The sequence below is a fragment of the Corapipo altera genome, unplaced genomic scaffold, assembly GCF_003945725.1.
Source record: "Corapipo altera isolate COAL_440 unplaced genomic scaffold, ASM394572v1 1, whole genome shotgun sequence".
In the NCBI taxonomy this organism is placed as follows: Eukaryota; Metazoa; Chordata; class Aves; order Passeriformes; family Pipridae; genus Corapipo; species Corapipo altera.
The window spans coordinates 6,140,014-6,157,136 of NW_020884873.1; the positions used below are offsets into that span (position 1 = coordinate 6,140,014).

Below are 17,123 nucleotides of genomic sequence, written 5' to 3' on the forward strand. Positions count from 1 at the left end.
ACACAATATGAAATAAATTGTGTAAGAATAAATGGAATGCTTTACCTTAACAATACCATCCTAGGTAAGCAATTGCAACGAACATGAAAATATACTACATGGTTGTGTCTGCAAAGGAGAGTGTTAGTGAGATAAAGCCTTTTTAACATACTATCCTGAAATGAGGTCCCCAAGCACCTATAAGCACACCCCCACAGAAATAAGGAAAGAAATGCACCTGGAAAATGTCCCAGTTCCCCAGTAGGTCTTACAAAGGCCGTTCAGGGAGCAGTGATACTCTGTGAGTAGCCTAGAGGGGACTATGGAAGAGCTGGGTGAGGGTCTTGCAAAGCAAAGAGCTGCTTCCCTTCATGTTAGCTGGGTGCCAGTTCCACTGGGAAATCACACCTGGAGCAGACCCAAAATGGAGTGACAGCACTTCTCAGAGGGCAGACAAAGCCCCATTTTGAGCTTTGTGAAATCCTTGTATTCCAAGGAAATAAAAAGGCTAGCCAGACCTATGTTAGAGATGATACACAGTAAATTATCTACAGCTAGACATATGAAATCATCAGACACGCACTAAAATTAAATGTCTTAAAATGAAAGCTCAAGCCTCACAGTAAAAAGGCCAACTGTTGATTCAATCCCTTTGTAACTCCATGGTTTCTCACTGAAAACTCTAATTTTAATGAGCATCTCGAGGCTAGAGAATGCAGATTCTACTTGACTCTATTCAGAGAATCTGGATTTGATTTTATTTTGGATTAATTTAACAAAAGCTAATAGTAAATTGAGCTTAAGCAATAAGCAATTCAATCATGCAAAATTTTTATATTGTTTGCTCTGCTTTGTCAAACAAGTTTTGAATTCCAAGTCTGACTCATCATTCATAAATCACTACTTGAAACATGCTACATTAATCCTTAAACAATCAGTTTATTGTAAAGGCACTTTCTTCATATTTATTATTTTATTATATTTAAGGTTGTCTCTTCAACAGTTTCTTCTTTGCAATGAGAAGAACTGATTTTAAATGATTTCACATTTCTTTGGAAATTTTTGATTTTGATAATAAATAATAAATCCTTACATGACTTTCAGCATGTGTGTGGAAAAAATCTATTGAAAACCAGATGTTCAGCAGAATGTTAGTACAGCACATTAACTTTCCTGAGAGAAAAAGTAGCTCTTCCCAGAGAGAGGCAGCATGTTTTATGGTATTGTGTGAAAAAAGCCCTATGTTAGCTCATACAGGAAGAGAAGAATATAAAGAACATAAAGACCTAAATATTTCAAAGAAACACAGAATGGGTCAGGTTTGAAGGGACCACAGTGGGTCATTTGGTCCAACCTCCCTGCTCAGGCTGGGTCATCCTAGAGCACAGGGCACAGGATTGCATCCAGATGGTTCTAGAATATCTCCAATGAGGGAGACTCCACAATCTCTCTGGGCAATCTGTTCCAGAGCACAGTCACCCGCAGATTAAAGAAGTTCTTCCTGTTCAGGTGGAACTTTCTGTGCATCACCTTCTGCCTGTTGCCTCTTGTGCTATTACTCAGCACCACAAAGAAGCGCCTGCCTCTATCCTTTTGACACTTTCCCTTTGGATACTGATAGACATTGATGAGGACCCCTCTCAGTAGTCTCTTCTCAAGGCTGAACAGACCCAGCTCCCTCAGCCTTCCTTGTAAGAGAGATGCTCCAGTCCCTTAATCATCTTTGTTGCCCTCCACTGGAGTCTCTCCAGGAGCTCCTTGTCTCTGCTGTACTGAGGAGCCCAGAACTGGACAGAGCACTCCAGATGTGGCCTCACCACAGCTGAGGAGCAGGATCACCTCCCCTTGACCTGCTGACAATGCTCTTCCTAATGTACCCCAGGATATCCTCGGCCTTCTTGGCCACAAGGGCACACTGCTGGCTCATGGACAGCTTATTGTCCACCAGCACCCCCAGGTCCTTCTCCTCAGAGCTGCTTTTCAGCAGGTCCCTTCCCACATTTTATCTCTCTCGAGTTACGTGATGCCCCTGTCCTCCTTCAAATCTAGTTTAAGGTTCTCTCAATAACCCTGCTAAGTCCTAAGCTAAGATCCATTTTCCCCTTTAAGACACATGGACCATATTTGTTGTTGTTGTTGTATAAACTCGCCCATGATCAAAACCCACAAAGTTCTGCTGTTCATACCAGTCCCGAAGCCAGGTGTTCATCTGCACGATTTTCCTGTTTCTTGCCCCATCACGCCCTGCAATTAGCAGGGCAGCAGAGAACACAGCTTGTGCTCCAGATCCCTGAACCAGTTGTCTCAAAGCCCCTGAGCACCCTCTTGACTGCCCTTAGCCTTCTTGTTGGGACTTCACTGCTGCCTACTTGGAAAACCAGGAGTGCATAACAATCATTGTGCTGTACCAAGCTGGGAAGTTTGTTGGTGACGTCCCTTCTGTGGGCCCCAGGGAGGCAACACACCTCCCTGGGAGTCGGGTCTGGTCAGCAAAAAGCACAAGTATCCCCCACAGAAAATTCTGAGGTCGAATTGAAGAGGTTGAACACTTCTGTCACGTAACTTCAAGTAGAATAACCTACTATTAATACTTGGTAGGAGGTTTGATAAGAGGCTGATGGAATTGGTCTGGTTTAGCCTGAAAAAGAGGAGGCTTTTCTAAATTACTTGACAGAAGGAAATAGAGAAGATGAAGCCACACTCTTCCTGGAAGGGAGAGGACAAGAGACGATGGTTGTTAATTGGAACAGAAAAAAGTCTCATTAGAGATGAGAAAAATTCTTTTCATAATGAGGCAGATCAAACACCAGAACAGGCTGCCAAGACACTGTGGCATTCCTGTCTTTGCTCATACTGAAAATGTGACTGGACAAAGCCTTGAGCAAGCTGCCCTAGCTAGTGATGCTCTTAGCAGGTGGCTGGACACAGAGGTCCACTCCAACCTAAAATATGCTGCAATCCCTATTATTTCAAATTTTCATCTTCAGGTAATTTCACAACTATCAAAGTTGGAATTTTCAAACGAAGAAGGAGATAAGTTCCAAAATTCCTCCTACTTGCCAAATATGATTGTTGCTTTGTTCCATTACAGCCCTTCCAACATTTTAACTCAGCACAATCTCTGCAGCACTCTGATGATTAGAATTCTACGGGATCTGCTCACCTTAGAGGACATTTCCTATACTCCCCCTTTAACTCAACCTGACCTTTCACTGTTGCTACTGTTAATTTAACAGTGCATGTTTGTGATAAACAAGTCTTGGCAAGAAAATACCAAAATCAGTATTGTTATTTCACTACTGGAAATAATTTATATATGTATCACTGGAATTAGGCAAAACTCAAGAGACGGAAGAAAAGCAGTTTATCTCCTGATGGATACCATGAAGAAATATTTCCCAACATTTAAATTCCAAGCAGTGTTACAAATTAAATATATAATATTATAATATTTTTATAATTCTTTTAGTGTCAAACATGGAAATAAAAAGCTTCTGCTTAGGACTGGAATACCAGTGATGGATTTTAATTGGAAATTTTAAAAATAACTGTAAATACATGAATTGAGTTTCTCTCCTATTGCTCCTCTACAGAAGAAAAAATGTTCAAAAGCATGGAAATTTCTAGAGCAAATGGCTGTTGCAATGATTTAAAAACAAAACGTTTACTTTACTGTGGGGAACCACTCCAACATCCTGCAGTCCTGAACTGCTTTGTCATGGCACTATTATACAATCCTCTCCCACCTCATGAGGTTATGGCTCAGATCCTAGGGCAAACATTTCTACATCACTGTAAAAAGTATGAACAACAAAGTGGTTTAACCACCGTGTCCTGTGAGAAAATAAACGAGCAGTGCAGAGAAATTGGTTGTGTCAGGAGTGCTTTTGTCTAAAACCTCCAGAGCTGTAAGCAGGACCAGTAGTGGTAAGAACCGGATGTCAGATTCAAATTTTGCTTACAAAATGCCTGTAATGTGCTATTACAGGTACCTTCTTCATGGACTTGAAGAAAAAATGTTGGAATGAAAAAAGCGGGATAAAACTCTACAAACTCAATAGGTTTCCTGATCTCTGTTCAGGTTTCTTAATTTTTTTTTTTTTTTAACAGATTTCATAACCTTACTCCTGTGTATACTCCAATTATACCATTTTTTAAAACCCCACAACTTGCCAAAGCCCTTAACAATGCTCTTTTTTACTGCCATTAATCACCGTGCAAAAGAACAGTCCCAAACCCTTGAGACTGGTGCCAGTTCTCAAAATTACTAAAGAGCCATTGCACACTCTCAAGCTCCTAACTGAAAGCCAGGAATGACTGTGGAGAACTTGCCACAAGAAGTCTGCAGACCACAGTCTATGAACTGCAGGTTTAAAGAATAACATTTGCAAACCCCAACTTCCCCTGGTTATATGTCAGACTATACTCTAGAACTATCAGGTCTTACCCATCCCTCCTTTTCCCTGCCCCGCCCTCGAACTTCTGCAATTATACTTCTGCCTCTCTAATACACTTATTTTTAATGTGTTTCTTGCTTCTTTTCATTATTTAAGTCTGTCTTCTTCCCAATCCCTTGCTACAGTAGGCAGTTATACCACAAGAAAAAAGCACCAGGGGAAAATGAGAGATAAACTTGTTTTAATCATGAATGTGAATTATCAGGACTTCTTTTAAACATGCTCTGTTTGGTTGTTTCATGGTCCTGCAGTGATTTCACTATATTTTCATCACTTTTTTTCTCGGTACCGTACAGTTTACTTCTGCCTAAATGTTTGGGTAAACAAGGAAATTGCCACAGAGCAGACTGTTTCTAACATAACTAACACCTGAAAACTTTAATTGCAAACTGCACATGTACACTATTTGAGCTGCCTAAACTGCAGCCATAGTGAGTTTTTAAAGAATCACTAAGTTCCTCATTCATGGATGTACCAATTCAAAGCACGCTCTCACCCGTAAGTTCTTAAGAGCAAGTCATTTTCTGTTCCCTGCAGGCTATACTGGTGGCTTGTTTGTGCACCTCAATCTTAAAGACCAAATTAATAGATTTTATCACAGCTAAATTATTACATGAGAAAAAACAGAACTGATGCTGATCCACAAATTGTAGGGGAGAGTCAGAGACATATTCTGGAACATAACTGGTAAAGCCTAGAGGAGTGCTGTCCAGGTCTGACAAACTCTTTATTGTGGAATTCCACATATAAATTTGAAACCCACAGGTTAAACTACAGACATTGTTTATAATACATTTTACAGAATGTTTTTATTTGAAAGCTTGCACGAAGTTGTATGTTATAATGAGAGTACATACCTTTCTTAAGCATTTCTGCAGGACAGCTAGTGTTCTGGTAACCATTACCCTGGCAAGTTTTTGAAACCAAGTTTTATTCATAGGGATCACACAATTCTGTATCTCTGGACAAGCTTTCTAATAAACAGCAGATAACAGCTCATAAGCTGTGCATTCTCTCTATTAATCTAGTCTGCTTCATACGTTCATTGCAGTAACTTATTCAAAGAGTTTGTATCAAATTAGTTGCTCCACCATGAAACACAGCACAAACCATGACATCAGCAACTACTTTCTCATTTTCTGTAGAATATTTGCATGGGGTAATTTCTGGTTTTGCTAACCAGTCTAAACAAGCTCTATTAATCCTTTAATGTAGAGTTTTAAAAGCCCCACATTAAGTAAATATTAATATAATGACTGTACTTGTGACAAATGGGTACGTGGTGGAGGCAGTGTCAGCAAGTTAAAGGAGTCATCCCATTTCAATCTGACTTGAATGTTTCACTGGAAGCACACACATGCAGAAGCAACAGTTTAGAAACATTTTTATCACTAATAACATAGAAAAATAATGAAGAGACTAGGGTGATTTTTCTTTCTAAGTGTGTGCCAAATTCAGTATCTCTGAAAATTATATAATTGCAAAGACTTTCAAATAGTTCTTTTCTATTTGTTAAAAACCTGCAGTAAGCCATAATCCCTGCAAATGTCAAACCACCTCCCTGCCCAAATCTGGCTGTCAGAAATACAGAAAGAATAATTCCTCCTTGCCTGTTATTAGAATATGATGTCCTGCATAACTACCTTGAATATATCTATACCTACCTTGAGCATTGGGACTCTGAAAGATTGTTTCAAGTATTTTACTCTATGCCCCCTTCCCACTCATGATATTTAATAATCTGGGAGATATTTTTCAAATTTGTAAAGAGATGATACATGCTGAGTTGTCACTTTTGTTTGTAAGGTTTAAAAGACACATGGTTAGTTAGATTTGGCTTTCATTTTGGCTATGATTAAGATTAGCAACTGAAATTTCTCTACTAGCAGCAAACAGTACAATGTTCAGCTGCAGAGAAATGAAAACCATACTAGAGTTCTGTACGTCCTGGAGCCTGTGTTTTTGTGAGCCCAACAAAGAACATGTGCAGCTGCTGGGGTTTGTCAAAGCCTGAAGGACTTAACAGATTCTACCTGAGATACTGGCTTCTGCATTGGCTGTTGGCAATGTTACAACAGCATTACATTATAAAGTGAAAGACTTGATCACCTCAGCTAATTTCTGTGTTTAAAGATTTCATTTTTCTGTTCATCTCCCCACGAGTGATAATTACCGAGAAATTGCATTCTGGAGAATTCGTATTCAAAAAACCTTTGAACTAAACAAAAGGAGGCAGATCATCTAGATATGGCATTCTTTGTGAGACTTGACATATGTAGACATATGTGAATGGGATTAAAAAATAAACTTTGAACTGAAATTTTCCCTGTACTGAAAAGTGTCTCTTGGAACTTAGTTCCTTAAGAGATGAACAAATAACTAACTGTGGAATTGCCCAGTAATAAAGTTTATTGAAATCTATTGCTCTGATTCCTCTATAAAGAAAACCAGTGACACACACAAAAAAATAATCCAAATCAGATCAGTGTTTGGGACTCCTTTTTGTGTTACAGCATATGAACATTTTAGTATATGCTCCTTTAGCTCTGTTTTGCTCTCTTTAGAGATACCTCAAGCTGTGTTTAAGGCTGACTGATCAGTAGTAATAGAACTGCCTTTCTCAATTACTTGTTTCACAAGAGTTGGAATCTGCCCAGTCACAGGTTTCAAAGGAAACTAAAAAAAAAAATAAAAAAATAATCTCCTCTCATGGTTAACTACTCAGGAGTAAACTAAGTATGTTTCTTCTTTGGCATCTTTCCACTGCATGTAAGGGTCTTAGGCAGAAATATACTTTTTCCTGTATCTCAAAGATGTCTGAGCAAGAGTTGGAGTCTGAGAACATTCACCACCATACTGTAAATACCTGATATATACTGAATGGATGGCCTACGCATCAAAAAGCCCTTTTCAGGCAGGATCAACAGGACAAATGGTAACCCATGACAACAGCCTCAAAGAATCCTGGATCCGTCCCACAGCAGACAACCCAAAAAATTATTTACTGAAATTGGTCTGAAGACACAACAGCAAACAAAATGAGCTGCTGTTTTAATTCTTAAGACAGAATAAGAGATCTGGTTATATTCACATTCCAGTATTGAGCATCTAAAACCTCTATACTCTAGGTTTAAAGTAAGCAGGTAAGTATTTTTTGTGTTATGAGCCTGCCTTATGGTGCAGTTTGTTAGGGCAAGTCTTGGTTCCACACCATGCCAGAGCAGAGCCTGACTGCAGAAGAGAATAAGATCAGTATCCTTTACTGCCACATGCCCTGAAAACAGAAAAGACTCATTTATTTAAATTAGTTTAACAACAATTAGCTTTTTTTGCTAAATTATGCTGCTACATCCACTGACAGTCTATTGTGCCGTCTTAACTACTTCTTTAATCAGTGAAGAGCTGATTTCTTTTGCAGACAGCATGGCTACCCTTGAAGAGCATATGAGTCCACTTTATTACCCATTTTATCCTGGCTAATGAAATCTGCGTGCTTTGGATTTGTATTCTCCATCTTCTAACCATGGCCTTCAACCCTATAATAATCTCTTTCTCCAGCCTGCCTCCCCCATGGTGTCTCCAGGCAAGAGTCAGCTGGGACCAGTGTGAAAGTATGTATGTTCTGAATGGCCAGCCATATGTGTATGCTACAGCCAAACAAAATATATCACGGCTCAATTCTTCTTGCCTTTCCCTGTGTGGGAGCTGTACTTTGGGCTTTTTTTCGCCTCTACCCAGCTGTGGATGTTAATTAAGTTCCTATAAATTACACAATCTTTGAGACTTCTTTCCCTCTGTCAAATTTGGTTGAAAATGGTCAATAAATTGAAAAGTTACTGGATGGGAACTACAGCTCAGCTAAGCAGATGGATAGTGCTGTCATTTAAACTCTTTTTTGGAGGAGTCCAAACTAGCATGTTTTGTTTGACTTGTAAGAATTTGGATGTAGATTCCCAATATATCCTTGCATTAAATGTTGCACAGAAGTGGAATTTTCTGATACTGTGGTACGTGCCTTTCTTTAAGATTATGGGAGGCTGAGCTGCTACGAATTCTCAAGTGAACAGGAGCAAGCCTCTCATGTTTAGTTCATGTGTCTGCTGAATCTTTAATGTATACAGTTTATTGTCTCTTTAACCTACTTTAATACATACCACCAATGACAACTCACTTGGAGAAAAAAGTGAAATGCTACTTCTATAATAATGCAAAATGAAATACCAGTCTTTGTCATGGTCCTCATTACCCAAACTGTTGAAAACTCCTGATTGCACTTCCCTCTTTCTCATTTTTCCCTTCTCATGGTGCATTTGTGGACTCAAGCTAAAAATTTCATCTTATATTTTACCAAATGACAGAAGAGCAAAGACAAAAAAGCAGTGAGGAAAAAATAAGCTGAAACGTACTTTGGAGCATAAACTCTTCCTAAAAACTTTGATAAGTTGGTGACACATGTTTTACAAAGCAAAATGTAGAAGATATCTCAGGTTATGCTGCGGTTGGAAACACATTCCAATATATTAATGATTCTGTGATTACATTAAACTTGCACAATTTTAAGCATCAACACGAAGTACTACAGATAAGGTTAGTCTTACAAAATCTATTAAAAAACTTGAAGGCAAACACCTTCAACTACCTATATCATATCCTATAGAACAAGCAAATATTTTTATCAAAAACAGAACAACTTTTGTTTGACATCTTGATGGGACTACTTTGTTATGACTCTTCACTTGAAATTTCTCCTTCCCTTTTCACTTCAGCTTCACTCCACACTCTGCTTATCTTACCCTCAACTACCATACTCTGTCCCCCTTTCCTTTGTTATTCTATTTGGATCTCCTTTCCAAAATAAATCCACTTGCATTTGCTTCACAAAGCTGCCTGTATAATACAACCACTTCAATCACTCTGCCTTTGTCTCAGCCTTTCTCCTAGTCTGAAACATGAAAGTTTCTCAGTTCTGTGGTACCTATGAAAACCCATTGGCAAAAATCTCATTTAGGAATTTACATACAAGATGCATCCTACTGTAAAATCTTGAAACCTAGTCATGATTCCCTGGTTCAACAATATCACTTGTAGGCCATCTGCTCATGTGTATCTACATACACCTTTCCTAGCTGACATGATTTGGAAGTTTTCCAATCTTTGTCTATTGTGACTGTGTCTTTACAACAAATACAGTAAAAGCATTCCTTTATCCAGCAATTTTTATTTTTGGAAGGTACCTACCAGTGTTTTGACCACAGCTCTTTTACTGTTACATATTTTTATTGTTACATGACTCATCACTTCAATTGCATTTGCCTGCAGCTTCAAAAAGTTATTAGCAAAACCCCCTCCCCTCTATACATGCTGTTCTTGGCAAAAAAAGTAGTTATGTACAGATACAAATTCCTAGATGCTAAAGTGATGTGAGCTGCTCAGTATCATCTCAACAGACTGTCTGTAACTACCCAGAGCCCAGCTCTGGGTGTATACACGAATGTGTCTGTGTCTACATGATATAAACAGTGTTGATAGCAACTGTTTAAAAAAACATACAATGAAACCTCAAGACTATTTATGCTTGATCTCAAAATAATTTTAAAAGCTGCTGCATATAAAAGAAAAAGAAACCCAATATTATTCTTTTTGTGCCTTTCTTTCATCTTTGAATCTAGGCAAAATCTCACATGGTAAATGCTGGAGGGAAGAGTTGAAAGGGCATTTCCTTTGACAACCAACAGAGCTTTGCTACCCCAAACTAAATTAAAGAATTTTTTCTGTACGGCCAATTACTAGGGTTGACATCCACCTAGAAGAGCCTTGCCTCATAATATCCATACAAACACACAGACATTACATTCCTGTCTGTCCACACCATCTGTGCGTGTGGTCTACAGACACAGGATTCCTGTCCATCCTCACTGTCCCTGTGTTTGGTCCACAGAGGCAGGATTCCTACCCAAGCACACAACAGCACATGTGCAGTACAGAGCTGGACAGATGATTCTTATCCATTCTCCCTGCTCTTGCAAGCAGCACACAAGCAAGGAGTACTACAATAAAACACTTTCTTTTCTTGTTCTTCCAGCAGAAGTTGATTTTTCCTGTTCAATCTCTGTCAAAGCTTAGATACTAAGCTGGAAAGACTGAAAAAACATTTCGTTTTTCTACTGTATTCGTTCCAAAATTATTCTTACTAAGAAAAGAAATTCTTGTCCTTTCTACAAAATTCATGGCACACAATGTGTGGAGATGTGCCAGTTTGGCCAGATGAATTTCTCTAAGGTGTCTGCATTCCAGACAGTATTCCCATCTTTTCCTGTTCTATTCCTAATGTGTTGTTTTTCTGTGACTTACATTAGATGATGACATTACATATGAACAGAGGCCCACCCAATGGGCACTGTAAAGCACACTGTAAAGCTTAGAAAAAAGTCTTAAAAAATTCCATCTGTGCTACAGAACCACTAAAATTTTTGTGAAGAAGACACTTGAAAGGTGCACAAACTGAAGATCTCTATGTATAAATAAATATATTTCCCCTTAGGAAAAAAAAAATAAAATGAGAAGATATAGTCCTTATTATTTCCACAGAGCAAATAAACCTCTGCAGGCTTCCAAGTTTTAAACAACTTATGTATGTGTGTGTTCTTAAGGATCATTATATTGCTTTTATTATTTTTTCAACACCATTAATGTCAGCAGTTGGCAGAAGTTTGGGTTGCTAGCTGTAATAAAGGAGGCGAAGCCAAGATTACATCTTCTAGTGTTTAGGAGATGGAGGGGCACACTGGCTTGGCATCAAAAATTATGGTTATAATTCATGTTAAGATGAAAAAAGGGAGAAGAGTAATTTCTTAAATTACCAAAAGGATTAAGAGTGGTACAACAGTGAAAATGAATGTTTTAAAAAGTTAAACTCCCCCCCTCCACAATAAAAATCCACTGTAAAAACAAGAGATACCTAGGTTGTTCAGACCCTGAAAAGAACTTGTCTGGAGTTAGCTGTGAGAACTCCATTTATTTTTTGTTTACTCAACTACAGGAAATATTTGTATTCACACTAAAACAGACAGGCATTGGTAGCAAACAGAAAGAAAGAGAACAAAAGACTAGGTTCAGTGACTGTAAAGTTGTACTCAAACAAAGAGAACAAAACCCCTAATAAAATACCCCTTAACCAAGGCTGTATTCAGCATAAAAGACCACTACTTCTCCCAGGCACCAGTATTGAGATCAGAGTTTAACACATATTTGGAGACTAAAGCTTTACAGAAGTTGAGAGACTAACATTTACCTATACTGTTGACAACCTAAAACGGTGCAACATGTTATTGCAAAGGTAAATTACTTGTATTTATAACTGAGGGTACCTGATCAGGAAATAGATCTTATATCCCCATGATAAATGTTTGATTATGCCAAGTAAAATCATACTGCAATCTTCTGATAGCTGAGTTTGAGACTTACTTTGCCTTCATGCACAATCTTGTACTAATCCCTGAAAGGACACACAGCAACCATTCTTTTATTTTGTGTTCAATGCAGGTCTGCTCAGAGGCAGTTGAACACAACTGCCCGAAAGATGATCTGCCAAAATCATTAACTCGGACTTGACAGCATCATCTCCAGACTCATTCAAGGGAGGGACTGGAAGCAGAACCTCCATCAGTATCAACTTTCTCATCTTGTACCTTTCAGAGTTGGCAGCTGTTTCCAGACTCCTTACAGCTTCCCAAGTTAGCAGCCAGTAGAAAAATCTCCATCCCCTCCCTACATTCACAAATGTCAAGCGGCAAAAACCATGACCTCCAGGGAAAAGCTGCACAGCTTTTCTCTGGTTGTGAATATTTTTTCAACTTAGAAAAGGGCTACAGAAAACATCACGTACTTATTAAGGAGTAAAATGCATCACTTGTTCAGCACCAAAACATGAATAGTAATTTTTCTAAGACTTGGATTCTTCAGAACACACCACCATGAATTTACCAGAACTGAGGGCAATCTGCAGCCACCAGCACCCATCCATTTGCAGAAGCTAATGCAAGTAACTGGTGCTTAATTTCATAAATCTATGTCTCCTTTTGACAAAGCTGCTATACTGCCCTAGCAATTTCCACAACTTGCTATGTAAATCAGGGAAGGGTTATTATCAAGAAACTAGTCCTAATTGACAGCATATATCTTAGATTTACAACTGCAAGATGAAACTTCTATTTTCCCCTGCAATACATATTCATTACCCTGAGATTTGGTTTACTGGAGTAGGCTCAGACTGTTTCAAATAGGGAAAGGATTTTCAGAATTTAAGGAGCTTAATACAGTGGATAAGAAAAATATCTGCAGACTGAGAGGTATTTCAGTATTCAAAAATACCTGAGATTACTGTTCATCAACAGTTCACTGTTTACTGAAGTTGAAGTTCATTCCATACAGTTGAGACTTAATTTTTTCCATTATCAATTTTTAAGATGGTGGGGATTAAAATTCTCTTTTGTAGACTATGTATTTTTCTCTTCTTGAGCAAAAAAAGCACTGATTTATTATGTTACTCCCAAAATAACACAGTAAAATCACAAATATGCAATATATTCTATCTTATAGATCATTAATTTTCATTACGTATTTCTATTCTTTCCATCATTCCCCCTTCAAGTAAAGAACACATCACTAACACATTAAGTCATACAACTGTTAATCTGTAATCTACTTGAAACCTTCTACATATTTGGTTTATGAACCCAATCAGTCACCTCATATCTCTGACTTCACTTTCTCCTTTACACATTTTTGGAACACACCTTGAATCATCTATCACCTCACCAGTTACAGACCTTACACAAATTAAAACCAGTATTAAAGTTGGTAGAATGCCTTTCAGCTTTCTGCCACTACACTTCTACTGACTACCAATATGTGAATTGCTTTTTATATAAGATACTTGTTGACATCACAGGTTTGTTAACCTTTTCATCCAAAGGCAGGTAACCACAAATAAAGTCTACTTTATGGCATCAGCATGAAACTGTTCAGTGTGTTGTGTGTTCCCTCGGGAATAATACCAATAAATGTAGGAAGAGATAAGCATATTGTACCAAGTTAGCACATTTTGAATGAAGTTGAGGTAAAGGGACACGTGTCTCCTAGACAATTGTCAGTGTGTCAGGTAAAACAGCCCAAATGAACAGGACTAATTTAGTATAGAAAAACCTGCATCCAATCAATGAAATACCAGTAAGGATGGTTACACACCCATCTTGGAAAATCACAGTATTTTTACTGAGTTCAAACAAGTAATTCAAAACCTTCCTGTATCTGAAATTTTGGTGTGAAATTGCTGCTTCTTCCCAAAAAAATACATTCATGGGTTTATTTCATCAAGAATTTTTACATGTTTAAGTGGAATCCTCCCTGTTACCAATGCTTCAGAGTTCCCTAAACAATGGGTCTAAATGACAAGATTTAAGTGTAATCATAAAATCACTCTAGTTTCCAGTCATCCTTCAGGCATCATCAATTCAAATACCAAGAGAGTGATGCCAAACCAACCCAGCCACAAGGACCAATGGTCAGAGAGTCTCAGATGTTTTACCCCTGAGGCACATCCTGACACTGGACAACAAACAGGGAGCAGTCATGCACGGGTCCTTCCCAACTACCCCACAAACCACAGAAGTTAAGCAAAAGAAGATGCACCCATAATTGTATTCCTTGAATGAACAACTATTTTGGCAATCTTGAGCTGTTCAGACCACTCTTTCTGAGCTTTTGAATCTATCTCATGACTCATCAACTAACACAGAGACTGTCAGAAACTGAGGGAGGGTAACTGTTCTCAACATAAACTTTGTAGCAAAGAAGAAATAGAATTAATTACATAGATACTCTGTAGGATGTGTGCATTATACAGACCTGCTCTAATATATTCTCCTTACTTAACTGAAACACATTGTGTATCAGATCAGTGATTTGTGTCACGATAACTACAGTAAACCACTGTAGTATGGTACAACTGTGATGTGAAATGACAGTGACTATTTTTACACTGAACTAATGTCCAGAAATACTACTTGCAGACAAAGGAATGATTATTTTTCAGGCCTCAAATCAGATATCCTAGTGCACTCTTCTGAAGAAACTCAAGTTTACTGAGTATTCTTAACTCTTTAATTCTGCTAACAAGTCTGGTTCTCCCAGTGTAGGTTTAACAATCTTATCTGATAGCCCTCTCCATCAAGTTGGTCACTTACAAAAATGGGATATAGGGTCTCTCAGCTGCTAACCTAGACTTGTCCAGTAATCCTGATTTTCTAGTCAGAGACAATGTTGCCTAAACGACTTACTACAGGATTTCATAAGCCTTGAATGAGAGCTACTGTATATGTGGTCCTACATGGTGTTGATAATTATCCAATTATTTTAAATTTATTTGTGCAAACTTCTAGTCAATTAAAAAGCAGTAAAATTAGAATATGAAAATTTTAATATATTCAGTAAACAGAGGAATATTTCTAATAGAATGAAACAGGCTTTTGAAACAAACTTGGATTTGAGGACAAACTTGGGATTAGTCCACAGAGTATTTTTTAATATGTTACAAATGTCTAGAAAGAAACGGTAGCAGATACTGTATTGTCATCTGAGTTTCACAGTACTTTTACAAATCTTAAAGCCCACTCTGTCAGTGAGGCAAAACACCTTCCCCTTCAAGCAAACCTCCATAGCTGCCACTGCAATACCCCAAAAAGAACAGGCTGAGAAATGAGTGAAGGGACAAGCAGAAAGCAGACACGGCTGTTTACAGCAGGGCCAACAGGCTGGCACTGTGAAGCCAGCGACAGCAAAGAGCTCACCTGAACATACATTATTGTTTAGTCATAGCAGAGGCAAAGGGTAAAAGTAAAAGGAGGAGGGAGAGGGGAATGGGAGTATAAGTAATACCACAGAAAGGTGAAATGCTGCCCCCAAAAAGACTGCTGACGCTGCACTGAGTGCTGTTACTGCGCTAACAGATGATTAAAAATGATGGGAAAAAAGTCTGGAACACATGGCAGGGAGAAGGTGCTTTCTTTTAATCTGCAAGGACTTCTTGTGCTCTGTTCAGGAAGCGCTGCTCAAGGGCATGACAAAGCCTTGCTTTCTGTGCCTGCTCGGCTGCTGTCAGGGTGCTGGGGTCTGCTCCTGGCAGAAACTTCCCCCTTGACAGAAACAATTACTGAGGAGCAAAGCCTGGCAAAACAAGCAACGCTGTGATTGATAATCTAGGTGGATTACAGGCCTTCGACAAAAGCCACGATGCTTAAATTTGACAGCTGGCAATGCTTGATGAGGGCCAATTAGTGGATATATATTCACTTCAGCCAGAAGTTTCTTCTGTTTCTAGACCAGCAGCTTCCTGAATAGGAAGTGTACAGAGTGATTTACCCCCACTTCAGCCTGCTCACATATATGCCAGCTACCCTGTTAGTACAGCTAAGAATATACTATAAAAACTACATATTTTGGCACTTTTGTATATTAAAGTCAGTAATTGAAAAGCTGCAATTAACCCTCCAGATACTGGTGGTACAAGAACCTGAAAAAAGATAACTTTACACTGCCTCTACAGAGACAGTATACAAATGAGGCTGTGAGTGCACTGTTTATGTAACAAGACCCCTATAAGTGATAATAGTTCTCAAACTGTTTCACTCTTCCTTGAAAAGTTTCTGGTAAAGTGCATTAGTCTGTTGCTGTTTCAAATAGGTTAACCTGGCATCCAGAGAACACCAGAATTCACAGTGTGTCTTCTGTTCTAACCAATACATGCAGAAATCTCTGACATGATCCCTTAGAACTCATCTTTACTTTCTTATCGCACAGGTTTTCCTTCCCTACTTTTGCATCTATTTGGACTCTTGCTAGTGCAAGTATGTGGGTACTGTGGTGAAGAGATCAATAAACAAAGATGGATCCAAGTGCCCTGAATCTCATCACTCATTTCAAATATTAACTTTTCTTTCTCATCTCTAAAAAAGCCAACACCACCACCCTCAAGACAACTTACATAAATCTTCCTAAACTTGCCAAGTTGTTTCCTGGTCTGGGAGAAACCTCCCCTCACTGAATTTCAGAGGGGACTGTCACACTGCTGGGACTTCTTAGAGAACAACAGTGGTTCTGTTACAGAAGAAACAGCATCACATTTAGCAATTACCTGCAGTGATTGTATCCATGTCATCTGAAGAAGAAATTTGCTTGCTAACAGGGTGATCACTCTCATCAGACATGGTTTCAAATCAGGGCAAGCAAAGAGCTAACTGAATGCCTCTCTCAATCTGTATTATTTCATCAGGCAGGGTGGTAATAAAAACTGCCAGAAGTGTGGTCATGCTGATACAGCCCCATGGCAGTAAGAGGAAAATGCTTGCCTGTCAGTCTCCTTTGACCTGTTTTACATTCTCTTGTTATAAACAGAAATGACTCCAACCAGTGGAACTTCACTTTGGAAAAGTTCACAGCAGAGGAGTGTCAGGTGTCAGTGTGCAGGGTTTCCAGGGAAGCAAGTAACAGTGGGAAAATAGCATTTTTGGAGGGAGAAGCTATTCTGAAATCTAAAATTCTTTCCTTTTTCCCATGATCCCATGAACCACATTTACTTGGAAAACCAGCCTTTGCAGTACCTTGGCCTCATAAAGAAAGTCAGTCAAAGTC

General features: G+C 38.6%; 1 protein-coding gene across 11 annotated transcripts in view; it reads right to left on the minus strand.

Annotated features, from left to right (window-relative positions):
• The window catches only part of ERC1 (ELKS/RAB6-interacting/CAST family member 1), a 277,563-nt gene that overhangs the window by 34,659 nt on the left and 225,781 nt on the right, over nucleotides 1-17,123 (minus strand). The window lies entirely within an intron of this gene.